Consider the following 26970-nt stretch of genomic DNA (forward strand, 5'->3'; position numbering starts at 1 on the left):
TGGGTAGCTGAGTCGGTGGGTGATTGTGTGGGTGGGTGAGTGGGTGAGTGAGTGGGTGAGTCAGTGGGTGCGTGAGTGGATGGGTAAGTCAGGAGTGAGTGGGTGAATGAGTGGGTGAGTGAGTGGGTAGGTGAGTGAGGAGCGGGTTAGTGAGTGGGTGAGTGAATGGGTGGGTGGGTCGGTGAGTGAGTGGGCAGGTGAGTCGGTGAGTGAGTGGGTAGGTGAGTCGGTGGGTGGGTGAGTGAGTGGGTGGGTAAGTGAGGAGTGCGTGGATGAGTGAGTGGGTGGGTGAGTCGGTGAGGGAGTGAGTAGGTGAGTTGGTGGGTGAATCGGTGGGTGAGTGAGTCGGTGGGTAAGTGAGGAGTGGGTGAGTGAGTGGGTGGGTGAGTCGGTGAGTGAGTGGGTAGGTGAGTCGGTGGGTGAGTGTGTGGGTGAGTGAGTGGGTGAGTCAGTGGGTGCGTGAGTGGGTAGGTGAGTGAGGAGCGGGTGAGTGAGTGGGTAGGTGGGTCGGTGAGTGAGTGAATGGGTAGGTGATTCGGTGAGTGAGTGGGTAGGTGAGTCGGTGGGTGAGTCGGTGGGTGGGTGAGTGAGTGGGTGGGTAAGTGAGCAGTGAGTGGGTGAGTGAGTGTGTAGGTGAGTCGGTGTGTGAGTGGGTAGGTGAGTTGGTGGGTGAGTGAGCGGGTGAGTGAATGGGCGAGTTAGTGGGGGGGTAAGTGAGGAGTGAGTGGGTAGGTGAGTTGGTGGATGGGTGAGTGAGTGGGTGAGTTTGTGGGTGGGTAAGTGAGGAGTGAGTGGGTGAGTGAGTGGGTGGATGAATCGGTGAGTGAGTGGGTAGGTGAGTTGGTGGGTGAGTCGGTGGGTGGGTGAGTGAGTGGGTGAGTTTGTGGGTGGGTAAGTGAGGAGTGAGTGCGTGAATGAGTGGGTGGGTGAGTCGGTGAGTGAGTGGGTAGGTGAGTCGGTGGGTGAGTGTGTGGGTGAGTGGGTGAGTGGGTGGGTGAGTGAGTGGGTAGGTGAGTTGGTGGGTGAGTGGGTGAGTGAGTGAGTGGGTGGGTGAGTTAGCTGGTGGGTAAGTGAGGAGTGAGTGTGTGAGTGAGCGGGTAGGTGAGTCGGTGAGTGAGTGGGTAGGTGAGTCGGTGGGTGAGTGTGTAGGTGAGTGGGTCAGTGGGTGGTTGAGTCAGCGAATGAGTGGGTAGGTTATTTGGTGGGTGAGTCGGTGGGTGGGTGAATGAGTGGGTGAGTTAGTGGGTAGGTAAGTGAGGAGTGAGTGGGTGGGTGAGTGGGTATGTGAGTTGGTGGGTGAGTGGTTGGGTGAGTGGGTGAGTGGGTGGGTGAGTGGGTGAGTTAGTGGGTGGGTAAGTGAGGAGTGAGTTGGTGGGTGAGTCAGTGGGTGGATGAATCGGTGAGTGAGTGGGTAGGTGAGTTGGTGGGTGGGTAAGTGAGGAGTGAGTGGGTGAGTGAGTGGGTATGTGAGTTGGTGGGTGAGTGGGTGGGTGAGTTAGTGAGTGGGTGAGTTAGTGGGTGGGTAAGTGAGGAGTGAGTGTGTGGGTGAGTCGGTGGGTGAGGGGGTGGGTGAGTCAGTGGCTGGGTGAGTGAGTGGGTAGGTGAGTTGGTGGGTGAGTAAGTGAGGAGTGAGTGGGTGAGTGAGTGGGTATGTGAGTTGGTGGGTGAGTGGGTGTGTGAGTGGGTGAGTTAGTGGGTGGGTAAGTGAGGAGTGAGTGGGTGAGTGAGTGGGTATGTGAGTTGGTGGGTGAGTGGGTGAGTTAGTGGGTGGGTAAGTGAGGAGTGAGTGTGTGGGTGAGTCGGTGGGTGAGTGGGTGAGTTTAATTCGCAGGTCCTCACGCCGTAAACAGCTGCGGCCTCCAACTCGCATGATCCACTCCGTCTCTCTGCTGACCTCTCGGTGCATGTGCTACGAAGAAGGGACATTTCCCGAAACGTCGCCTGCTTTATATTTTTTTTGTTTTACTTCGAAGGCCACGCGCTGCGGTGCTGTTATTGACGAATGAGAGTTGTTGCCGTTTGTTGTCGCGTTCTACGTCGTCTGCGTTTAAAAACAGCAGAGGGCGACACTCACCCACCGATGCGAGGGTGTGGACGGCGCGGGAGTCGATGGGTTTCGCGAACCGCTCCGAGACGGGCGAGCAAAGTTGACGGAGACAGCGTGGAGGACCTCCACCACATTAGAAGGTGGAGGCGAAACGGACGGGGCTCACGGCACGCTCTGGTGGGGCGGGGGGGGGGGGGTTGCCTTACGGCCTCGATTGCCACCAAAGGAGGAACACGTGGACGAGATAGCGCGCTAACGGCAGGGCCGCTCGCGAACAGCACTTGCCACGGCTGTTGCTGCTGCTGCTTCTGCTACCACTGCAGGCTGTGCAAGGTGCGCGTTGATGTTGGTTTGTGCTCAACAAGGGCAGGAACTCAAGAGGGGCAGGATGATTCTGCCAGTAAGCAGCAAGCGTTGTTCTGCCGTGATTCCATGTGCGGTGTCATTTTTGGAATTTGACCCCCAACAAAAAATTTGACCCCGAGTGTTGACCCCCCCCCCCCGCCGCCGCCGCCCCCCCACTCGCAATCGGCGTGGGGATTTCTGTTCGGGGTGCTTCAGTGACCTCCTCGTCCTCCCACGTGGTGCCATCGCATGACAACAACTGAACAAAAGCGAACCCCACAACCTCAAATACAGAACCCTCCTGAGAAAGTCAAACGACTCTGTGTGTGTGTCTGTGTGTGTGTCTGTGTGTCTGTGTGTGTGTGTCTGTGTGTGTGTCTGTGTGTGTCTGTGTGTGTGTCTGTGTGAGTGTGTCTGTGTGTGTGTCTGTGTGTGACTGTGTGTGTGTCTGTGTGTGACTGTGTGTGTGTCTGTGTGTGTGTCTGTGTGTGTGTCTGTGTGTGTGTGTGTCTGTGTGTCTGTCTGTGTGTGTGTCTGTCTGTGTGTGTGTCTGTCTGTGTGTGTGTGTGTCTGTGTGTGTGTCTGTGTGTGTCTGTGTGTGTGTCTGTGTGTGTGTGTCTGTGTGTGTGTCTGTGTGTGTGTGTCTGTGTGTCTGTCTGTGTGTGTGTGTGTGTCTGTGTGTGTGTCTGTGTGTGTCTGTGTGTGCTATTGGTGGGGAGCGGTGGTTTAGCTGTCAACGTCCCGCCCACGGCCAACGCCGGTGAGGATTATCTGAACCGGTCATGGGCCTCCCCTAGGTCGACTCGGCCTCAAACGAGGACCTGGTGCTGTGTGTAAACATCGCCGCTGGGGAGACAAAGACGGCCGGGCGTGTTACTGGCCACCCACCCCCTCGTGTGCCATGCCGGCCTTCATAGGTGCTGGCTCACAGCACTTGCCCCAACAGTCTGTTAAGGCTACACGGGGTTGGGGGGGGGGGGGGGTCTTTGCCTTTGCTATTGTATAGGCCTCGAACAGTAGCTGAGATTTCCAGAGAGATGTAGTTATTTATTTATTCCAGCCGAAGGAGCCGTCCGGCTCTGTGCCATCCACGGGCGTGCTGCGTCTGCAAGGAAGGCAGCCAGGGCACGGCTTGGTCACTATCACCACGTTGCACCCACAGCCGCCGAGGTGGAGCGCAACACGTGCCCCCCCATGCATGACGTCAGCGCTTCTCGACTCGCGCCGCGCAGCTGTGGAGAACTGAACTAAGGGGCCCCCTCCATCTAAGGGCCCCCTCCATCTAAGGGCCCCCTCCATCTAAGGGCCCCCTCCACCTAAGGGCCCCCTCCACCTAAGAGCCCCTCTCCACCTAAGGGCCCCCTCCATCTAAGGGCCCCCTCCATCTAAGGCCCCCCTCCACCTAAGAGCCCCCCTCCACCTAAGAGCCCCCCTCCACCTAAGGGCCCCCTCCATCTAAGGGCCCCCTCCATCTAAGGCCCCCCTCCACCTAAGGGCCCCCCTCCACCTAAGGGCCCCCCTCCACCTAAGGCCCCCCTCCACCTAAGGGCCCCCTCCACCTAAGGGCCCCCCTCCACCTAAGGCCCCCCTCCACCTAAGGGCCCCCTCCACCTAAGGCCCCCCTCCACCTAAGGGCCCCCTCCACCTAAGTGGCCCCCTCCACCTAAGGGCCCCCTTCACCTAAGGGCCCCCCTCCACCTAAGGGCCCCTCTCCACCTAAGTGGCCCCCCTCCATCTAAAGGCCCCCCTCCACCTAAGGGCCCCCTCCACCTAAGGGCCCCCCTCCACGCAAACAAGACGAATGTGCTGCATCTTCAGCTTTGCGTGCGTGTGGTGTGCGGTGGTTTCCTGTGCTGCCCCTGTCGGTCTAACTGTGTCACGTGATAACGAACCTCCTCGCACGGACACTCATCGGCGCTCGCACGCCGCAACCAACAAGATATTAGCGGCCACTTAGTCATCATCATCATCACGACATCATCATCATCACGACATCATCATCACGACATCATCATCACCACATCATCATCACGACATCATCATCACCACATCATCATCATCATCACCACCACCACTATCACCACCGTCATCAAAGACAAAGATCCTCCGTATAAGTCTTCACACGTGGGAGGAAACGGGAGCACAAAATACTATTCCTAACACGTGCGAGGGGGCAACACCCTATCCCATACAGAAGTAGCAGATGGTATTAGTCATAATACAGGTTTTTCTTGGGTGAGATCGCGTTGAGTGTAAATGATTTCTTGGGTGAGATCGCGTTGAGTGTAAATGATTTCTTGAGTGAGATCGCGTTGAGTGTAAATGATTTCTTGGGTGAGATCGCGTTGAGTGTAAATGATGGCGTTCGTTCCGCACTTTCCCGTACCGCCGTCTGCTGGCGGAGCCGGGGTAACGCTTCTACCTCCACACCCACGGGGTGAAAAGGGGAGAGTTTCGCAACATCTCTGCGCGGTGATCCACCAACCCCTTGCTGCTCTTCCTCCACAGTGCCGGATTACGGGCGGCCGCGTGTTGCGTAGCCACCGCCGCCGCCGCCCTCGCCGCCGTCGCCCCCCGGCTAAATTCTCAGCAACAAATCAGTCGGAGCACACAATCCAAGCATCCAGAAGGGGCATCCCGTGCGCCATCCTCCTCCTCCTCCTCCCCCCACGGTGAGCCCCCCGCGCGAGGGAAGGAACACGGCCCGCTCGTCGCCGATCGGGAACTCTCCTCTTGTGGGGGGAGGGGGGGTGGAGCATCGGTGCCGCGTCGCCTGATTACGATTTGGAGAGAAAGGCGAAATTAATGGGGGGGGGGGGGGGGGGGCTGTGGGGGGGGGGGGAGTTGCGCAGAGACGTCGGAGAGAGACGCATCGGGTCGCGTCGTGCGCTCGGAGACACGGGAAGAGAGGACCGGAGAGGAGGACACGGGAAGAAGGAGGAGACACGGGAAGAGAGGAGACACGGGAAGAGAGGAGACACGGGAAGAGAGAAGACACGGGGAAGAGAGGAGACACGGGAAGAGGGAGAGGACACGGGAAGAGAGGAGACACGGGAAGAGTGGAGAGACGGGAAGAGAGGAGACACGGGAAGAGAGGGAGACACGGGAAGAGAGGAGACACGGGAAGAGAGGAGACACGGGAAGAGTGGAGACACGGGAAGATAGGAGACACGGGAAGAGAGGAGACATGGGAAGAGAGGAGACATGGGAAGAGAGGAGACACGGGAAGAGTGGAGACACGGGAAGAGAGGAGACACGGGAAGAGAGGAGACACGGGAAGAGTGGAGAGACGGGAAGAGAGGAGACACGGGAAGAGAGGAGACACGGGAAGAGAGGAGACACGGGAAGAGAGGAGACACGGGAAGAGAGGAGACACGGGAAGAGAGGAGACACGGGAAGAGAGGAGACACGGGAAGAGAGGAGACACGGGAAGAGTGGAGACACGGGAAGAGAGGAGACACGGGAAGAGAGGAGACACGGGAAGAGAGGAGAGACGGGAAGAGAGGAGACACGGGAAGAGAGGAGACACGGGAAGAGAGGAGACACGGGAAGAGTGGAGACACGGGAAGAGAGGAGACACGGGAAGAGAGGAGACACGGGAAGAGAGGAGACACGGGAAGAGTGGAGACACGGGAAGAGAGGAGACACGGGAAGAGTGGAGACACGGGAAGAGAGGAGACACGGGAAGAGAGGAGACACGGGAAGAGTGGAGACACGGGAAGAGTGGAGACACGGGAAGAAAGGAGACACGGGAAGAGAGGAGACACGGGAAGAGAGGAGACACGGGAAGAGTGGAGAGACGAGAAGAGAGGCACGCGGAGCGGAGACGTCGCGTTGACCGCGAAGAAAAGTGAGCGGGGCTTGGGCAATGACGCCTCGTGGAATCGAACGGGAAGACGACGACGGCGACGACACGGAGGCCGAGACCGATGGCGAAGTGGCAGCCGAGGGATGGCAGCAGCGCGACTGCGGCGATGGATGGGATGGCGGCAGCGTCGGAGAGGAGGCTTTCATCCAGCAGTGGATGGATCCTGGCTGCTAGCGATGGCGTTCCGTTATTCTGTAACGCCCTCCCCCCCTCCCCCACTCGTACTCCTGGGTTTCCTCCGGTTACTCCAATTTCCTGCCACGCGTAGCACGGTCATGAATACCATTTTACAAACGTCCTCGTTCAGACGGCGCTGAGTGGCCGCTGTCATCATCATCGCCATCATAGTGGCCATCGCCATCATAGTGGCCATCGCCACCGCTATCACCATCGTCATCATCAGCAGCAGCAGCAGCGTCATAACCACCATCATCAATCATCATTTTTGCCATTATCGTCACAACACCATCATCACTACCACGATCACCACCACCACCACCTCCATCATCACCACCACGATCACCAAAGTCATTACCACCATTATCACCACCATTATCACCACCACTATCACCACCACCACTATCACCAAAGTCACAGCCCTGAGCCAGTTGGTGGAAATTCCACGTTCTTATGGCAGCGGGGGAGGCGGGGGGGGGGCACTATATCCATAGGAGTGGGGGGGGGGATGATGGGCTGAGTCAACCGCCCTCAACCAGGATGTGAACTCGCGGCCTTCAACTTGCGAGCCGCTCGCTCTACCCGCTGAGCCACCACGAGGCCGGATTCTAGAAATGAATAAAAAAAAAGATTTAGTAACGCAGATTTTTTGTTGTTGTTTTTTAAATCAGATTCAGAGGCGAGGCAATTAAAAACAACACGGGCAACCCGCTTGGGAAGGCAGCAAGAACAGTCGCTGCCAACAATTTGCCCAAGCTCTGTGGCCCTACATTGGGAGGGATTGACCAACGACGTAAATAATACTTTTAAAAAAATTGAGTGGGAAAAAATTGTAGAAAGCTCACACGTGCGCGGAGGCTGGTGGGTGGGTTTGTGGGGTGGGTAACACTCGATACCCCGGACGGCTGGCTTACCAGATAGATATATAAGCCTACTTGCTGTACTCTCCCCCCCACACACACCCACCACAGTTCGGTGATAAATCGATACGACTCGCTGGTGACCGTCTCGTGTCCCCAGGCAAACGAGCCGGGCGCGCGTAAACAACGTCGACTGCCCGCAGGGCTATCCTCGTATCTAGCAGAGGCGAGCGCGATACCGCATGCAATAAACACATGCTCTCCTATTACAACCGGGAGCAGCACGGTGATTTGAAATGATCTGACCGGTCCAACACCGCACCCCTCCTCTCTCCCCCCACCCCCGCCCCCCAACGGCCCCCACCCCTCTCTGATGGCCCTATCTCTGTGGGTAGATTGCGAGTGGCGGGCGATAAGACGATGGTGGTACCAGCGAGTGGAGGGGTCCCCTCCGCAAACGCGGAGCCAAAGTTCACCGCACATCTAATCGGGAGTGGTGGAGCGCGTCATACCCGTTATGGTCATAATCGTAGTCCCGCTGCTGCTGATGCTGATGATGATGCTGCTGCTGCTGATGATGATGCTGCTACTGATGATGATGGATTATATCGAACACAGGATTGCAGCGGCGTCGGCTGAACGTTGCTGACCGCTGGGTTCACCCAACATCTCTTGCAATGGCCGTAGTTGCATGATCATGTTGATGATGGTGATTTTTCAGTTTCAGTTTCATTCATTAGGTATAACCCTGTGAGCCGTGCGGCTCTTGAATCGGGTGCAACCCGCAGCAAAACAAAAACACGAACAAGAAACATCTTAAAGTGACTACACGCAACAGAAAAAATCTAGGAAAAAACAGCAAAATCTTCCGGAAAAAAACACCGCGTTTCAACGCTGTGTGCAAGTCAAACAAAACAACCATGTAATCAAACAATAACAAACATAATTAAACAATAACGGTAATGAGAGTATAATGAAGATGGTGGTGGTGTGGATGGTGGTGGTGGTATAATGAACATGGTGGTGGTGTAGATGGTGGTGGTGATGATGGTATAATGTAGATGGTGGTGGTGTGGTTGGTGGTGATGGTGATGGTATAATGAAGATGGTGGTGGTGTGGATGGTGGTGGTGGTGGTGGTGATGGTATAATGAAGATGGTGGTGGTGTGGATGGTGGTGGTGGTGATGGTATAATGTAGATGGTGGTGGTGTGGTTGGTGGTGATGGTGATGGTATAATGAAGATGGTGGTGGTGTGGATGGTGGTGGTGATGGTATAATGAAGATGGTGGTGGTGTGGATGGTGGTGGTGGTGATGGTATAATGTAGATGGTGGTGGTGTGGTTGGTGGTGATGGTATAATGAAGATGGTGGTGGTGTGGATGGTGGTGGTGGTGGTGGTGATGGTATAATGAAGATGGTGGTGGTGTGGATGGTGGTGGTGGTGATGGTATAATGTAGATGGTGGTGGTGTGGTTGGTGGTGATGGTATAATGAAGATGGTGGTGGTGTGGATGGTGGTGGTGATGGTATAATGAAGATGGTGGTGGTGTGGATGGTGGTGGTGGTGATGGTATAATGAAGATGGTGGTGGTGTGGATGGTGGTGGTGGTGATGGTATAATGAAGATGGTGGTAGTGTGGATGGTGGTGATGGTATAATGAAGATGGTGGTGGTGTGGATGGTGGTGATGGTATAATGAAGATGGTGGTGGTGTGGATGGTGGTGATGGTATAATGAAGATGGTGGTAGTGTGGATGGTGGTGATGGTATAATGAAGATGGTGGTGGTGTGGATGGTGGTGGTGGTGATGGTTATAATGAAGATGGTGGTGGTGTGGATGGTGGTGATGGTGATGGATAATGAAGATGGTGGTGGTGTGGATGGTGGTGGTGGTGATGGTATAATGAAGATGGTGGTGGTGGTGTGGATGGTGATGATGGTATAATGAAGATGGTGGTGCTGTGGATGGTGGTGGTGGTGGTGATGGTATAATGAAGATGGTGGTGGTGTGGATGGTGGTGGTGATGGTATAATGAAGATGGTAATGTGAAGATGGTATAATGAAGATGGTAATGTGGTGTGGATGGTGGTGGTGATGGTATAATGAAGATGGTGGTGGTGTGGATGGTGGTGGTGGTGATGGTATAATGTAGATGGTGGTGGTGTGGATGGTGGTGATGGTATAATGAAGATGGTGGTGGTGTGGATGGTGGTGGTGGTATAATGAAGATGGTGGTGATGGTGGTGATGATGGTATAATGAAGATGGTGGTGGTGGTGGTGATGATGGTATAATGAAGATGGTGGTGGTGTAGATGGTGATGGTATAATGAAGATGGTGGTGATGGTGATGATGGTGGTAATGTTCATGATGACGTTAATGAGAATATATTATGGTTGGAATGATAAAGGAAGCAACAGGTATTCAACACAACATGAGCAATCACTTCGGCATCTACAAAATAAAAACCAAATTACGTTTTCTCCGGATTACCGGACGCCCTCTAAAACATGATGCGCTAGAAACCTGTGCCTGGTTGTCAATAAAGTTATACAAACCTGCTTGTCACACACGCACGGATACCCGATTATAAGACGCACTCCCAACTTTGTTTTTTGTCGATTAAAAATACAGAGGGGCTGGGACGGAGGCGAAGTGCCTCTTGTTATGTGGTGGTGGTGGCGGTGGTGGTGGTGGTGGCGGTGGTGGTGGTGGCGGTGGTGGTGGTGGTGGCGGTGGTGGTGGTGGCGGTGGTGGTGGTGGTGGCGGTGGTGTTGAGTTGGGGGGGGGCATGGTCGAGTTGGGGGGAGCACGGTCGAGTTGGGGGGGGTATGGTCGAGTTGGGGGGTGGGAGGCATGGTCGAGTTGGGGGGGGCATGGTCGAGTTGGGGGGGGCATGGTCGATTTGGGGGGGGGCATGGTCGATTTGGGGGGGCATGGTCGAGTTGGGGGGGCACGGTCAAGTTGGGGGGGGCATGGTCGAGTTGGGGGGGCATGGTCAAGTTTGGGGGGGCATGGTCGAGTTGGGGGGGGAGGCATGGTCGAGTTGGGGGGGGCATGGTCGAGTTGGGGGGGGGAGGCATGGTCGAGTTGGGGGGGGCATGGTCGAGTTGGGGGGGCATGGTCGAGTTGGGGGGGGGGCATGGTCGACTTTGGGGGGGCATGGTCGAGTTTGGGGGGGCATGGTCGAGTTTGGGGGGGCATGGTCGAGTTGGGGGGGGAGGCATGGTCGAGTTGGGGGGTGCATGGTCGAGTTGGGGGGGCATGGTCGAGTTGGGGGGGCATGGTCGAGTTTGGGGGGGCATGGTCGAGTTTGGGGGGGCATGGTCGAGTTGGGGGGGGCATGGTCGAGTTGGGGGGCATGGTCGAGTTGGCGGGTGCATGGTCGAGTTGGGGGGGCATGGTCGAGTTGGGGGGGGCATGGTCGAGTTGGGGGGGCATGGTCGAGTTGGGGGGTGCATGGTCGAGTTGGGGGGGCATGATCGAGTTGGGGGGGCATGGTCGAGTTGGGGGGCATGGTCGAGTTGGGGGGAGCGGCATGGTCGAATTGGGGGGGCATGGTCGAGTTTGGGGGGCATGGTCGAGTTGGGGGGGGGCATGGTCGAGTTGGGGGGGCATGGTCGAGTTGGGGGGCATGGTCGAGTTGGGGGGGGCATGGTCGACTTTGGAGGGCACATGGTCGAGTTGGGGGGCATGGTCGAGTTGGGGGGCATGGTCGAATTGGGGGGGCATGGTCGAGTTTGGGGGGGCATGGTCGAGTTGGGGGGGGCATGGTCGAGTTGGGGGGGCATGGTCGAGTTGGGGGGGCATGGTCGAGTTGGGGGGAGCGGCATGGTCGAGTTGGGGGGAGCGGCATGGTCGAGTTGGGGGGGGCATGGTCGAGTTGGGGGGGGCATGGTCGAGTTGGGGGGTGGGAGGCATGGCCGAGTTGGGGGGGGCATGGTCGAGTTGGGGGGGGCATGGTCGATTTGGGGGGGCATGGTCGATTTGGGGGGGCATGGTCGAGTTGGGGGGGCACGGTCAAGTTGGGGGGGGCATGGTCCAGTTGGGGGGGCATGGTCAAGTTTGGGGGGCATGGTCGAGTTGGGGGGGAGGCATGGTCGAGTTGGGGGGGGCATGGTCGAGTTGGGGGGGCATGGTCGAGTTGGGGGGGGCATGGTCGAGTTTGGGGGGGCATGGACGAGTTGGGGGGGGAGGCATGGTCGAGTTGGGGGGTGCATGGTCGAGTTGGGGGGGCATGGTCGAGTTAGGGGGGCATGGTCGAGTTTGGGGGGGCATGGTCGAGTTTGGGGGGGCATGGTCGAGTTGGGGGGGGAGGGATGGTCGAGTTGGGGGGGGGGCATGGTCGAGTTGGGGGGGCATGGTCGAGTTGGGGGGTTCATGGTCGAGTTGGGGAGGCATGGTCGAGTTGGGGGGTGCATGGTCGAGTTGGGGGGGCATGGTCGAATTTGGGGGGGCATGGTCGAGTTGGGGGGGCATGGACGAGTTGGGGGAGCATGGTCGAGTTGTGGGGGCATGGTCGAGTTGGGGGGGGCATGGTCGAGTTTGGGGCGCACATGGTCGAGTTGGGGGGCATGGTCGAGTTGGGGGGCATGGTCGAGTTGGGGGGGCATGGTCGAGTTGGGGGGAGCGGCATGGTCGAGTTGGGGGGGCATGGTCGAGTTGGGGGGGCATGGTCGAGTTGGGGGGGCATGGTCGAGTTGGGGGGGGCATGTTCGAGTTGGGGGGGCATGGTCGAGTTGGGGGGAGCGGCATGGTCGAGTTGGGGGGAGCGGCATGGTCGAGTTGGGGAGGGGCATGGTCGAGTTGGGGGGGGCATGGTCGAGTTGGGGGGGGCATGGTTGAGTTGGGGGGGGCATGGTCGAGTTGGGGGGGCATGGTCGAGTTGGGGGGGGGCATGTTCGAGTTGGGGGGGGCATGGTCGAGTTGGGGGGGCATGGTCGAGTTGGGGGGGCATGGTCGAGTTGGGGGGGGGCATGTTCGAGTTGGGGGGCATGGTCGAGTTGGGGGGAGCGGCATGGTCGAGTTGGGGGGAGCGGCATGGTCGAGTTGGGGAGGGGCATGGTCGAGTTGGGGGGGGCATGGTCGAGTTGGGGGGGGCATGGTTGAGTTGGGGGGGGCATGGTCGAGTTGGGGGGGGCATGGTCGAGTTGGGGGGGGCATGGTCGAGTTGGGGGGAGCGGCATGGTCGAGTTGGGGGGGCATGGTCGAGTTGGGGGGGCATGGTCGAGTTGGGGGGGGCATGGTCGAGTTGGGGGGAGCGGCATGGTCGAGTTGGGGGGGCATGGTCGAGTTGGGGGGGGCATGGTCGAGTTGGGGGGGCATGGTCGAGTTGGGGGGGCATGGTCGAGTTTGGGGCGCACATGGTCGAGTTGGGGGGGCATGGTCGAGTTGGGGGGCATGGTCGAGTTGGGGGGGCATGGTCGAGTTGGGGGGAGCGGCATGGTCGAGTTGGGGGGGCATGGTCGAGTTGGGGGGGCATGGTCGAGTTGGGGGGGCATGGTCGAGTTGGGGGGGGGCATGTTCGAGTTGGGGGGGCATGGTCGAGTTGGGGGGAGCGGCATGGTCGAGTTGGGGGGAGCGGCATGGTCGAGTTGGGGAGGGGCATGGTCGAGTTGGGGGGGGCATGGTCGAGTTGGGGGGGGCATGGTTGAGTTGGGGGGGGCATGGTCGAGTTGGGGGGGCATGGTCGAGTTGGGGGGGGGCATGTTCGAGTTGGGGGGGGCATGGTCGAGTTGGGGGGGCATGGTCGAGTTGGGGGGGCATGGTCGAGTTGGGGGGGGGCATGTTCGAGTTGGGGGGCATGGTCGAGTTGGGGGGAGCGGCATGGTCGAGTTGGGGGGAGCGGCATGGTCGAGTTGGGGAGGGGCATGGTCGAGTTGGGGGGGGCATGGTCGAGTTGGGGGGGGCATGGTTGAGTTGGGGGGGGCATGGTCGAGTTGGGGGGGGCATGGTCGAGTTGGGGGGGGCATGGTCGAGTTGGGGGGAGCGGCATGGTCGAGTTGGGGGGGCATGGTCGAGTTGGGGGGGCATGGTCGAGTTGGGGGGGGCATGGTCGAGTTGGGGGGAGCGGCATGGTCGAGTTGGGGGGGCATGGTCGAGTTGGGGGGGCATGGTCGAGTTGGGGGGGGCATGGTCGAGTTGGGGGGGCATGGTCGAGTTGTGTGTGGTATGTGTGGTGTGTGTGTGGTGTGTGTGGTGTGTGTGTGGTGTGTGTGGTGTGTGTGTGGTGTGTGTGGTGTGTTTGGTGTGTGGTGTGTGTGTGGTGTGTGTGGTGCTTGTGTGGTGTGTGTGTGGTGTGTGTGTGTGTGTGTGTGTGGTGTGTGTGTGTGTGGTGTGTGTGGTGTGTGTGGTGTGGTGTATGTGTGTGTGGTGTGGTGTATGTGTGTGTGTCGTGTGTGGTGTGTGTGTGTGGTATGTGTGTGTGGTGTTTGTGTGTAGTGTGTGTGGTGTGTGTGGTGTGTGTGTGGTGTGTGTGTGTGGTGTGCGTGGTGTGTGGCTATGGTGTGTGTGGTGTGTGTGGTGTGTGTGGTGCGTGTGTGTGTGGTGTGTGTAGTGTGTGTGTGGTGTGTGTGGTGTGCCTGTTGTGTGTGTGGTGTGTGTGTGTGGTGTGTGTGTGTGTGTGGTGTGTGTGTGGGTGTGTGTGGTTTGTCTGTGATGTGTGTGATGTGTGTGGGTGTGGTGTGTTTGTGTGTGTGGTGTGGTGTGTGTGGGGTGTGTGTGGTGTGTGTGGTGCGTAGTGTGTGGTGTGTAGTGTGTGGTGTGGTGTGTAGTGTGGTGTGCGTGTGTGGTGGGTGTTTGTGGTGTGCGTGTGTGGTGTGTGTGTTTGTGGTGTGGTGTGTGTGTGTGGTGTGTGTGTGGTGTGTGTGTGTGGTGTTTAGTGTGTGGTGTGGTGTTTTTGGTGTGTGTGTATGGTGTGTGTGTTGTGTAGTGTGGTGTGTAGTTTGGTGTGTGGTGTGCGTTTGCGGTGTGTATGTTTGTGGTGTGTGTGTGGTGTGTGTGGTGTGTGTGGTGTGTATGTGTGGTGTGTGTGGTGTGTGTGTGGTGTGTGTGTGGTGTGTGTGTGCGGTGTGTGTGGGGTGTGTGTGTGTGTGTGGTGTGTGTGTGTGGTGTGTGTGGTCGTGTGTGGTGTGTGTGGTGTGTGTGTGTGGTGTGTGTGGTTTGTCTGTGATGTGTGTGGGTGTGGTGTGTTTGTGTGTGTGGTGTGTGTGGTGTGGTGTGTGTGGGGTGTGTGTGGTGTGTGTGGTGCGTGTGGTGTGTAGTGTGTGGTGTGTAGTGTGTGGTGTGGTTTGTAGTGTGGTGTGCGTGTGTGGGGTGTGTGTTTGTGGTGTGCGTGTGTGGTGTGTGTGTTTGTGGTGTGGTGTGTGCGTGTGGTGTGTGTGTGGTGTGTATGTGGTGGTGTTTAGTGTGTGGTGTGGTGTGTGTGGTGTGTGTATGGTGTGTGTTGTGTAGTGTGGTGTGTAGTTTGGTGTGTGGTGTGCGTTTGCGGTGTGTATGTTTGTGGTGTGGTGTGTGTGTGTGGTGTGTGTGGTGTGGTGTGTGTGGTGTGTGTGGTGTGTGTGTGGTGTGTGTGGTGTGTGTGTGGCGTGTGTGTGTGTGGTGTGTGTGTGGTGTGTGTGTGCGGTGTGTGTGGGTGGTTTGTGTGTGTGGTGTGTGTGTGGTGTGTGTGTGTGTGTGGTCGTGTGTGGTGTGTGTGTGGGGGGTGTGTGGTGTGGTGTGTGTGGTGTGTAGTGTGTGGTGTGTAGTGTGTGGTGTGTAGTGTGTAGTGTAGTGTGTGGTGTGGTGTGTAGTGTGGTGTTTAGTGTGTGGTGTGTAGTGTGTGTGTGGTGTGCGTGTGTGGTGTGTGTTTGTGGTGTGTGTGGTGTGTGTGTGGTGTGTGTGGTGTGTGTGTGTGGTGTGTGTGTGGTGTGTGTGGTGTGAGTGTGGTGTGTGTGGTGTGTGTGTGTGGTGTGTGTGTGGTGTGTGTGGTGTGTGTGTGGTGTGTGTGTGTGTGGTGTGTGTGGTGTGTGTGTGGTGTTTGTGTGTGGTGTGTATGGTGTGTGTGTGGTGTGTGGTGTGTGTGTGTGGTGTGTGTGGTTTGTGTGTGGTGTGTAGTGTGTGTGTGTGTGGTGTGTGTGGTGTGTGTGGTGTGTGTGGTGTGCTGTGTGTGGTGTGTGTGTGGTGTGTGTGTGTGGTGTGTGTGTGGTGTGTATGTGGTGCGTGTGGTGTGTGTGGTGTGTGTGGTGTGTGTGGTGTGTGTTTGTGGTATGTGTGTGTGGTGTGTGTGGTGTGTGTCTTGTGGTGTGTGTGGTGTGTGTGTGGTGTGTGTGTTGTGGTGTGCGTGTGTGGTGTGTGGTGGGTGTGGTGTGTGTGTTGTGGTGTGTGTGGTGTGTGTGTGTGTGTGTGTGTGTGGTGTGTGTGGTGTGGTGTGTGTGGTGTGTGTTGTGTGGTGTGTGTGGTGTGTGTGTATGTGGTGTGTGTGGTGTGTGTGGTGTCTGTGTGTGGTGTGTGTGGTGTGGTGTGTGGTGTGTGGTGTGTGTGGTGTGGTGTGTGTAGTGTGTGTGGTGTGGGTGTGTGGTGTGTGTGGTGTGTGTGGTGTGTGAGTGGTGTGTGTGTGTGGTGTGGTTTGTGTGTTGTGGTGTGTGTGGTGTGTGTGTGTGTGGTGTGTGTGGGGTGGTGTGTCTGGTGTTTGTGGTGTGTGTGGTGTGTGTGTGGTGTGTGTGGTGTATGTGGTGTGTGGTGTGTGTGTGGTGCGTGTGGTGTGGTGTGTGTGGTGTGTCTGGTGTGTGTTTGTGGTATGTGTGTGTGGTGTGTGTGGTGTGTGTGTTGTGGTGTGTGTGGTGTGTGTGTGGTGTGTGTGTTGTGGTGTGTGGTGTAGCTTGTGTGGTGTGTGTGGTTTGTGTGTTGTGGTGTGTGTGGTGTGTGGTGTGTGTGGTGTGTGTGTTGTGGTGTGTGTGTGGTGTGTGTGGTGTGTTGGTGTGTGTGTGTTGTTTGTTGTGTGGTGTGTGTGGTGTGTGTATGTGGTGTGTGTGGTGTGTGTGGTGTGTGTGTGGTGTGTGTAGTGTGTGGTGCGGGTGTGTGGTGTGTGTGTGTGGTGTGTGTGGTGTGTGGTGTGTGTGTGGTGTGTGTGGTGTGTTTGTAGTGTGTGTGGTGTGGGTGTGTGGTGTGTGTGGTGTGTGTGGGGTGTTAGTGGTGTGTGTGTGGTGTGTGTGGTGTGGTTTGCGTGTTGTGGTGTGTGTGGTGTGTGTGTATGTGGTTTGTGTGGGGTGGTGTTTCTGGTGTGTGTGGTGTGTGTGTGGTGTGTGTGGTGTGTGTGTGGTGTGTGTGGTGTATGTGGCGTGTGTGGTGTGTGTGGTGTGTGTGTGTGTGGTGTGTGTGTGTTGTGTGTGTGGTGTGTGTGGTGTGGGGTGTTTGGTGTGTGTGTGGTGTGTGTGTGCGTGTTGTGGTGTGGGGTGTGTGTGGTGTGGTGTGTGTCGTGTGTGTGGTGTGTTTGTGTGGTGTGGTGTGTGTGGTGTGTGTTTGGTGTGTGGTGTGGTGTGTGTGGTGTGTGTTTGGTGTGTGGTGGGGTGTGTGTGGTGTGTGTGGTGTGGTGTGTGTGGTGTGTGTTTGGTGTGTGGTGTGGTGTGTGTGGTGTGTGTTTGGTGTGTGGTGGGGTGTGTGTGGTGTGTGTGGTGTGTGTGTGTGGTGTGTGTAGTGTGTGTCGTGTGGGTGTGTGGTGTGTGTGGTGTGTGTGAGTGGTGTGTGTGTGTGATGTGTGTGGTGTGTGTGTTGTGGTGTGTGTGGTGTGTGTGGTGTGTGTGTGTTGTGGTGTGTGTGGTGTGTTTGGGGTTTGTGTGTGTGGTGTGTGTGGTGTGTGTGTGTGGTGTGTGTGTGTGGTGTGTGTGGTGTGGTGTGTGTGGTGTGTGTGTGGTGTGTGTGGTGTGGTGTGTGGTGTGTGTGGTGTGTGTGTGTGTGGTGTGTGTGATGTGTGTGGTGTGTGTGTGTTGTGTATTGTGTTGTGTGGTGTGTGGTGTGTGGTGTGTGGTGTGTGTGTGGTGTTTGTGGTGTGGTGTGTGTTTGTGGTGTGTGTGTGGTGTGTGGTGTGTGTAGTGTGTGGTGTGTGTGGTGTGTGTGTGGTGTGTGTGGTGTGTGATGTGGTGTGTGGTGTGTGGTGTGTGTGTGGTGTGTGTGGTGTGTGGTGTGTGGTGTGTGTGTGGTGTGGTGTGTGGTGTGTGGTGTGTGTGTGGTGTGTGTGGTGTGGTGTGTGTGGTGTGTCTGGTGTGTGGTGTGTGTGGTGTGTGTGGTGTGTGTGGTGTGTGTGTGGTGTGTGTGGTGTGTGGTGTGTGTGGTGTGTGTGTGGTGTGTGTGTGGTGTGTGTGTGTGGTGTGTGTGGTGTGTGTGGTGTGTGTGGTGTGTGGTGTGGTGTGTGTTTGGTGTGTGTGGTGTGTGTGTGTGGTGTGTGTGTGGTGTGTGTGGTGTGTGTCTGGTGTGTGTGGTGTGTGTGTGGTGTGTGTGGTGTGTGTGGTGTGTGTGTGTGTGGTGTGTTTGGTGTGTGTGTGGTGTGCGAATGGAACGTTACCACCGCAGGATCGCGAGAGGCGGCGGTGGCGGCAGCGGATTCGGCAGGAAACCTTCATCCACTAGTGGATTGACCATGGCTGATGATAAAGTTACAATATAAAATAGCAATCAATCATTCGCAAACCCTCCCATGCCTACCTTACACACAGCGCTTAGAGCATCGTTGCTTTGCGTAAGGCAATACCACGTAGATTATAGGGCATACCTATCCAGAATACTTTACATGATTGTATAGAGGATACAACGAGGTTAACATGAACGCGAGATGCACAGGGCAGGCGAGTGGCGTGTAGGGTGTTCCTGTGCGGCACGTGGTCTGCAAAACGGGCATCCGAACGTCTCCTGGTGAGACCCACTCCGGCCATAGAAACGTGGAATTCTTCCCACCACGTGCTGCGAGAAGGAGATTCACCCCGATGTCTGAATGCCTCGACCATGTCGACATGTCATTATTGTTGATATCATCATTGTCGCCGATAAGCGAGATGGCCGCTGGTGTTTTTTGTTTTGTTCATGAACAGTTCGTTAATGGCGTTGATGTTGGTACCAAATCGTCGCTGATGTTCACGTCGTTGGTGTGGTTTTTGTTTTTAACTCGTTAATGGTGCCGACCTTGCCCACGCGTCGCATTTGTGTTGTCGATTGGGAGCGGCCCAGCAAGCGTCCCTGGGAAACGAAAAGCCAAAGGGACTCATTCATAATAAAGTTTTTCGGGGTTAGATCGCGTTATTTATAAATGTGCCGCAACCATCCACCGCACGACACGGCCAATCAGTAAAAAAAATGTGTCACGTTGATGAAAGACGAAATAGTTCACTACTTTAGCCCACCGGTGTGTTGAAGAGTGGATGCGCAACCTTTAGAATTTCAGTAGTACGACGTTTGGCTGGTAATTACATCCAGCATCATCGGGAGATTTGCCAGAATAGTGAAGCCATCCACCTGAACTATTTGTCTTTTGTCAACGTGACACATCTTGTTTCAAAGATTGGCCGTGTCGGGTGGTGGAGGGTTTGCGACACATTTATTAATAATCTAACCCATACAAACTTTTATGATCAATAATACCGGTCGCGACACCCAGCTACGTGTTAAAGCCCAATGGACGTCCAGCGTCGCTTGCAATTCGCGTCAGCTATATCCCACGCACGCACACACACACACTCACAAGCAGTGCTAGTCTGAGCAACGTGCGAGTGTGAACACAGCGAATGCGCCATCCACCTCTCGCTCCCACCCCGAGTCAATGGTGTTACTCGAGGACACGTGGAGAGAGAGAGAGGAGGAGGAGGCGGTGGGGGACAAAATAAAATAGTGGCCGTGACAGCCAGTAAAGAGCACGGGTGGCGAGTGTGTGCCAGGTGAGTCATTAGACATTCCACTGTCGCTATCGGCCGGGTCTTGCAATGAGTCTCATCTGGAACTATCCTTGGTCCGGTATCAGCCGCTATCGCGAGGTAGGACACCCAGCGTTGGGCAAGTACTGATAAGTTTGGCCGCATTTAGTGACAAACAACGGGTTTATTGAGGGCGCTAAAGTGCATGTTTTGGTTTTATCGGCTCAGCTCTTAATGGGAGCGCGTTCCAAGTGGCACGGTTTGTGTGCGCGTGTGTCAATTGTTTATTAGAATCTGCCAGTGGTAAACCCTGGCCGCTTGAGTTCAATTCCCGACCGCGGCTAACATCAGTGGCCGGATAAACCGAACCGGGCCCGGGCCTCCCCTAGGTCGACTCCGCCTTAATTGAGTGCAGCAACAACAAGCTGTGCAGGTGTGCGAACATCACCAAAGGGCGTGGGTTGTGGCCGCGACACCAGCAGGCGCCTCCTCGTGTCTGTGTGTGGTTCCGAACCGTCCGCGTGCACCGATGGGGGGGGGGGGGGAGCTGTCCTCGCGGGGCTGGGGCCGCATCGCCTGATTACGATTTGGAGAGAAAGGCGAAATGGGAGGGGGGGGAGGGTGCGCAGAGACGTCGTGGAGAGGCGCATCGGACGTGTCGTGCGCTCGGAGAGACGGGAAGAGAGGCGCGTGGAGGTCGAGAAAGGCACGCGGATTGGAGATGTCGCGTTGACTGGGCAGGGCACGTCATGGACTAGAAGGCATGATGATGATGGTGGTGGTGGAGGTGGTGGTGGTCGAGACTGGTGGATAGACTGGCAGCCAAAGGAGGAAAAACGCCCCCAAGGAGCGAGACTCTGAGACGTGGCGACAATGCAGGGAGGCCTCAATCCAGCAGCAGCAGCAGAGAGAGAGAGAGAAGGAGGGCATAGTCTGTCGATAATAATGTTGTTGATAATGATGATCATGCTTGTGATGGAAAAAATAACCATCATCGCCATCATTGCGCTCGCCCATCACCCCGCCACCGTCACTGCCATCGGCAAAGCCACCGCCTCGGTGACGGTGATTGTGGAAGTGACCCCGGCAGGCTGCGAGCAGCTGAGCACCGCGCCCCTGCTCACTGGAGCCAGGAAGTCCCCTAGCGACTGCCGGGGGAAACCGAGCACGGATCCAGCTGCTCTGGGATTGGGGGGGGGGGGCACCATCACAGCGATTCACACCGAGAAGCGGAGGGACCTCGGGTGGGTGTAGGGCTCCGGGCCCAGGAGCCCCACCCCCCGCCCCCCCCCCCCGCTCGCAGGCGGCCGTAGGGGGTGACCGCCGCTGCGCGTGGCGGTGGAGAAGATGCCGCGCGTAGTGGGGTGGCGGCGTCGCCTCGTTGTGGGCCCTCACAGCGCAAACGACGCGAGAGTGGCCACGGGGCAGGCCGCGCCGATGGACCGCCCGCGAGCGGGAAGGGGTTCGCCAGTCGCTCCCGAGTTTTGTATTCCCGGCGATAAGGGGGACCCCCCCCCAGTGCGCGCCGGGGAGGGCCCTTGCCAATAAATTCGCGGGCAAAAGCCGTCGCCGAACGAGGCATTTCGCCCGGTGGACAATCAGCAAAGCTGACCCTGCTGATGAGACGCTGAAAGTCAAAACCGGGGGGCAGGGGTTTTGCTCTGTATTAAACTCGTGCTGTCGAACAAGATGTGCTCCCAGAAGGCCGTGTCAAAATAAAAAATAAAAAAACGATTTACTATTGTTCGTAGTTTTAATCGTTTTTTTTTCATTATTGTTAATCGTTTCAGATAAAGTCCACCCAGCTATCAGCTCTTGTTCAGAGGCGAGCCTGACCACACGTGATGATAGCTCATCATGGCAGTGGCTGATGCCACCACCGCCACACGTGGGAATAATTTATCGCAGCGGCCAAATCATCCTAAAGGCGCGTTGATTCTCAACGTGGATGGGAGGGGATGGGGGTGGGGGGGGGGGGGCAAAACGATAGGAAACCGGAGAGCGATCCTACGCTGGGACCACCACGGCGAGGGAGATCACGCGGACTCGCCAGCCAGCAGACTCGGCTCAGCATCCATCATGCAGAAGAAAGAGTGCTGCTGGTCGCGCGGTGCCACACCGCTCCTGCAAACAAAGTTGGCCTGAGCCAAAAGCGACCCCGCGAAACTATCGCCCCGAACTGAAACCTGAGCACGATTTCGGAGGTCATAGGGCGCCTCTGTCCGAAGTGCTCACTTCCCCAAGTCGCTGCGATAGGCAGATTCAAGGCGTTGCAGGCAACGTCGCCGGAACTGGCACAACACTTAGACGACTCTATACTAAAGATCGCCGATGACCTCTACGAGATCGCCGATGACCTCTACGAGATCGCGGATGACCGGTGCGCCCCGCGGCGTTCGCTTGACCTCGGCCACTCAGCCGCCTTCGGGCACCGTCGACCGTGAGGATACTCGACGTGGCGGCAAAAGGTCAAGGTTCGGTTCTATCGGCCACGGCCACTGGGGTGGATTGAGTCTGACCTCCGTGGTCGACCACAGTTCGGTCAAGCTGGGTGATGCACGGCCATCGATCGCCGCCGTCATCCCATCGCATTGCGCCAAGTTCCACCGACACCGCGGTGGAGTCCAGGGTGGCCAGGGAGAGCCTCGGCCAACCCCGAGGGTTCCACTCCACACGAAACGCTGCCTTAGTGCAGGGGAATCTGAGGTTTCCCTGTTTGGCACAAAGTTCGCCCGAGCCTCAGGTGTGGCGGTCGCAGACTGCAGGATTCAGTTGTGTGCTCCGCCTGTAGATGCCTCCGCACCACGCTCGGCCGAAGACGCGTCGCTTGGTCACCACGAGCAAAGCTCAAAGTCGGGATCCTGCTGTGTTCACATCGGGGCCCTACGGCCCACGCGGCCGCTGTTGAGTCGCGACGCACAGGCAAGGCGGTGGCGCGCGGCGTGCGATCGACGAGGTTCGAGGATTGCGACTCACACCACTTCAACGCGACGTTTGGCTAAGCAAACCAAAACAAAAAAACAACCAAAAAACGCATTCGCGAGCTGCAGTAGCAAGCGTGCACTAAATTATGTCGCGTGCTGGCACCGGACTTCGCGTGTCCGTCCGTTGCTCGCCGAGCTGCATCGGCTCCCGGCTTGCCGAACCAATTTGTCCGTGTTGGGTTCGCGCTCGCCGCAAAAACGAAGCGCAAATACCTCGCCGCTGAGCTCGTCAAGGGCCGTAAACCATCACGCGACCTGCGGTCATCCTGGCAACGGCTGTTGGATGACCGTCGGATGAAGACGGTGGTCACTTGCGGCGCTTTCAGATGCGCTTCCGCGGCCGCCTGGTACGCTCTTCCTTCCAACATTAGGAAGCCAATGGAGCTACGCGCTTCTAAGTCGTCTAGATTGACGAACGCATTTCTTTTGCATCGATTTTTTTGTGTTTAGTTTATTGTCTTTTCCCGCCCCCCTTCCCCCCGAACCTCCGATTAGCACCGTTGGCTACGTACGGTGCGAAAGAAGTTCCACATACATACACACGTACATATTGAGCACCTGTTAAGACCAGAACAGCACGCGATTAAGGGAGGGGGGCGCGGAAGGGTGTGTGTCTATCACCAAGCCCGGCCGCCTTTGTCTCTCCAGTGCTGATGTTTACACACCGCATCAGGCACTCTTTTTTCAGGCTGAGTAGATCTCAGGGAGTCCCCGGTGTCCGGCACACGTACGCCTCTATTAGGGCACGCGCGTTGATGTTGCGAGCGGTGATGCGGGTCACCGGGTTCGTAGCGCGCTGCGCTAACCACAACATTACCGCTCCCCCCCCCCCCCCCACCCCGTTACACATGAGACGCGCGTGAGCAGCATCCCCGTCGTCGGTGCGCGGGTCGGTCTCGAGAAGCCATATTTTACCGTCGTTATTTATTTTTTATTGATAGCAGAGACTTGTTCTAAATGTGTACGGCGCCACTTTAAACCCAGCAGCCTCAAACACCCCGCACCTCCCTCCCCGAAACCCCAACCCCCTCCCCCCTCTCCCACCTCCCCCCCCCCCCCATGAACCCGAGGCCAACGCGATGCCAAACTTGGAGCGCCTCGTAAAGCGACTGGCCGCTCAGCACACCGTGGGTCGAGTGGCGATAGCGACTGGCCACTCAGCACACCGTGGGTGAAGTGGCGATAGCGACTGGCCACTCAGCACACCGTGGGTGAAGTGGCGATAGCGACTGGCCGCTCAGCACACCGTGGGTGAAGTGGCGATAGCGACTGGCCGCTCAGCACACCGTGGGTCGAGTGGCGATAGCGACTGGCCGCTCAGCACACCGTGGGTCAAGTGGCGATAGCGACTGGCCACTCAGCACACCGTGGGTGAAGTGGCGATAGCGACTGGCCGCTCAGCACACCGTGGGTCACGTGGCGATAGCGACTGGCCGCTCAGCACACCGTGGGTCACGTGGCGATAGCGACTGGCCGCTCAGCACACCGTGGGTCGAGTGGCGATAGCGACTGGCCGCTCAGCACACCGTGGGTCACGTGGCGATAGCGACTGGCCGCTCAGCACACCGTGGGTCACGTGGCGATAGCGACTCGCCGCTCAGCACACCGTGGGTGAAGTGGCGATAGCGACTCGCCGCTCAGCACACCGTGGGTCACGTGGCGATAGCGACTCGCCGCTCAGCACACCGTGGGTCAAGTGGCGATAGCGACTGGCCGCTCAGCACACCGTGGGTCAAGTGGCGATAGCGACTCGCCGCTCAGCACACCGTGGGTGAAGTGGCGATAGCGACTGGCCACTCAGCCCACCGTGGGTCGAGTGGCGATAGCGACTGGCCGCTCAGCACACCGTGGGTCAAGTGGCGATAGCGACTGGCCACTCAGCACACCGTGGGTGAAGTGGCGATAGCGACTGGCCGCTCAGCACACCGTGGGTCGAGTGGCGATAGCGACTGGCCGCTCAGCACACCGTGGGTGAAGTGGCGATAGCGACTGGCCACTCAGCACACCGTGGGTGAAGTGGCGATAGCGACTCGCCTGCTTCCCATCCTCATCCTCATCCCATGTTCCCCATCTCACTGAGTCTCATTACTAATTTTTCAGGAGGGCACTGCTGCACACTTTGACATTATTTAGATTATTTTGCTGCTATAAATGTAAAATTGATGGGCCACTTTGGTGAGCTATTATTTGTGGCCAGGTCGCTTCTGAAAAAGAAATTAATACCTCAATGGACTTTGCTTGATAGGATTGGGATTACTTAGTTGTATTTGTACGTGTTTGGGTGATTTATTGAACTTTCCTGCACATTGCACGACTGTTGTTTGTTGTTGTAACGTTCTTAACCCCGTGCCCCAACTGGACATCTATTAAAAAAAGAGCTTTATAGCTCATCGGATTCCTCCAGTGTAAATACATATTCTGATACATTTTGGGTTGTTTGGGCCAAGTCCAGGAAACGGGACGAAACCACCGCCAACACACACGGCAATGGGATGACGCTCAAAACTCCGCACGGAGTGATTCAAGAATCCGTTTCCGTGGCCACCTCCTTCATCGCAGCCTCTCGCAGCCCCCAACTCGACAGCTCCCCGCTGCCCCCCCAGCAGCCCTGGCCGGGCCTCTGCCGCTAGTGGCAATGCCCCACAACTTTTATCCGAGGGGGGGCTGGGGGAAGAGGGGGGGGGAGGTAAACGTCCCCCCCCCCCCTGCTCCCGCCACCACCCCCTCCTCCGCCGAGGGATGACGACTGGAAGTGCAGTGGCGGGGAGCCGGGGATAAACAGAGGGAGGGAAACTCCCCCCAGGGTCGATCACACCCCCACCTGCCCCCCTCGCGTCTTGCTCCTCCTGCCCACGACTCCTTCAGCGCCTCTGACGCCTCGCGTCCCCCTCCTTGCTCCCCCCCCCCCCGTCTCCTCCGGCTCCTCCCTCGCGCGCTGCCCGTGTCTCGCTCTCCTCTCGGCGCGTCTTCCTCCCTCAACAAACCACTTCTGTTCCCATTCGTGTCTCACACTCTCTCTCCTCCTCCTCCTCCACCGTGTGCCCTCCTTTTCTTTGTTACCCTAACTCCTCCTCCCCACGTCTCCCTCCTCTCCCTGCCCATGCCTCCTCCTCCTCCTTGCCGTGCCCCGCTCTCTCTCTCTCTCTCCTTCTCCCCATGCCACCCCTCTTCTCTCTCCTCCTCCCCGCGCACGCCTCCCTCCTCTCCGTGTCTCCTCCCCCTCCCCGTGTCTCCCTCTCCTCGCTGCTCATCGCCACGTTATATTTACTGGCGCCGCGCATCGTTCTATTTAAGCGGCGCAGGCATCGGCGGCCGGTGGCGGCGGCGGCGACGACGACGACGATGCGGCTATTAGCGTCCGTGTGGCCGGGCCACAACCACGCCGCCGCCACCACGTCACCACCATGCCACCACCACCACCACCAAGCCACCACCACCATAGCCACCACCATGCCACCACCACCACCGCCATGCCACCACCACCATGCCACCACCACCACCACCATGCCACCACCACCATGCCACCACCATGCCACCACCGCCACCACCAAGCCACCACCACCATAGCCACCACCACCATGCCACCACCACCACCACCATGCCACCACCACCATAGCCACCACCATGCCACCACCGCCACCACCAAGCCACCACCACAACGACCACTACGCCACCAGCACCACGCCACCGCTACCAGGCCACAACCAACACCGCCGCCAACACCACCACGATCACCACCACCACCACCACGATCACCACCACTACCACGATCACCACCACCACGATCACCACGATCACCACCACCACCACCACCACGATCACCGCCGCCACCACCACCACGATCACCACCACCACCACCACGATCACCACCACCACCACGATCACCACCACCACCACCACGATCACCACCACCACCACCACGATCACCACCACCACCACGATCACCACCACCACCACGATCACCACCACCACGACAACGACCACGAGGACACATTATCTCGGCGCAGTCCGGCGCCCAGCACATGAACTAAAATTGGCCCTCCCGAGAAAAAAAAAATGTTTGCCACCGAGCCACCAATGCCGGATTGCTTCCTCTCTCTCTCTCTGTCTGCGTGTAGAGTTGCTGGGAATGAGCACAAAACGATGCCGATGATCGCCGGCGTGACGAAGCTGCCGGCAGAGGACCCCGTCACGGCCAACAGTGAAGGGGACGGCTGGATGACGGCCGGTGGTTGAGGCTGACGAAGGAGCGGCAGCCAAGGGATGGAGCGCGTCCGAGAAGCCGCCGGGAGTCGCGAGCGATGGCAACGGCTCGAGGAGGAGGCCTTCATCCAGCGGTGGATCGACCATGACCGATGGCGATTAATTTAAGACGCCGATGACACAATCGGGCAAATTTAGTAGTGGCAGGCGTGCCCGGAATGCTGCGCACGGTTTATATTGGCGTCGATAGAGAAAAAATAAAGACTCCTAATCCCATTAAATCCACACGCGGTTTAAAATAGACGTCGGCAATCTTAGCTCGTCTGTTCAATTAAAAAAAGACCCACATCCATATTAAGCAGCATTGTTTACGAGCCCTGGGCTGTCAAAGTCCGAGTGGTTTTCGGCTCAGGTGAGCGTCGAGGCACCGGTGCTCATTTCCCGTTTACGCAGTCCTGAACCGGTGGTAGAAATTCCACATTCCTATGGCCGGGGCGGGATGGTGGGTTGAATCACACCCCCCACCCCCCCCCACCCCCCCGCTCTCCACACCTCCTAGCCGCTTGCTCTGAGCTGCCCGGCCCGTGGATAGATATTTTGGCAATCGT

General features: G+C 57.6%; 1 protein-coding gene across 1 annotated transcript in view; it reads left to right on the forward strand.

Annotated features, from left to right (window-relative positions):
- LOC116944383 (uncharacterized) overlaps positions 1 to 26629 on the forward strand; it is a 53775-nt gene extending 27146 nt beyond the window's left edge. The window contains exon 4 of the mRNA XM_076068582.1: positions 26278 to 26629. The gene's annotated coding sequence lies outside the window, so the exon portion shown is untranslated. The remainder of the gene's footprint in view (positions 1 to 26277) is intronic.
- Positions 26630 to 26970: the final 341 nt, after the last annotated feature.

The sequence above is a fragment of the Petromyzon marinus genome, chromosome 21, assembly GCF_048934315.1.
Source record: "Petromyzon marinus isolate PM22_M1 ecotype Great Lakes invasive population chromosome 21, UKy_Petmar_22M1.pri1.0, whole genome shotgun sequence".
In the NCBI taxonomy this organism is placed as follows: Eukaryota; Metazoa; Chordata; class Hyperoartia; order Petromyzontiformes; family Petromyzontidae; genus Petromyzon; species Petromyzon marinus.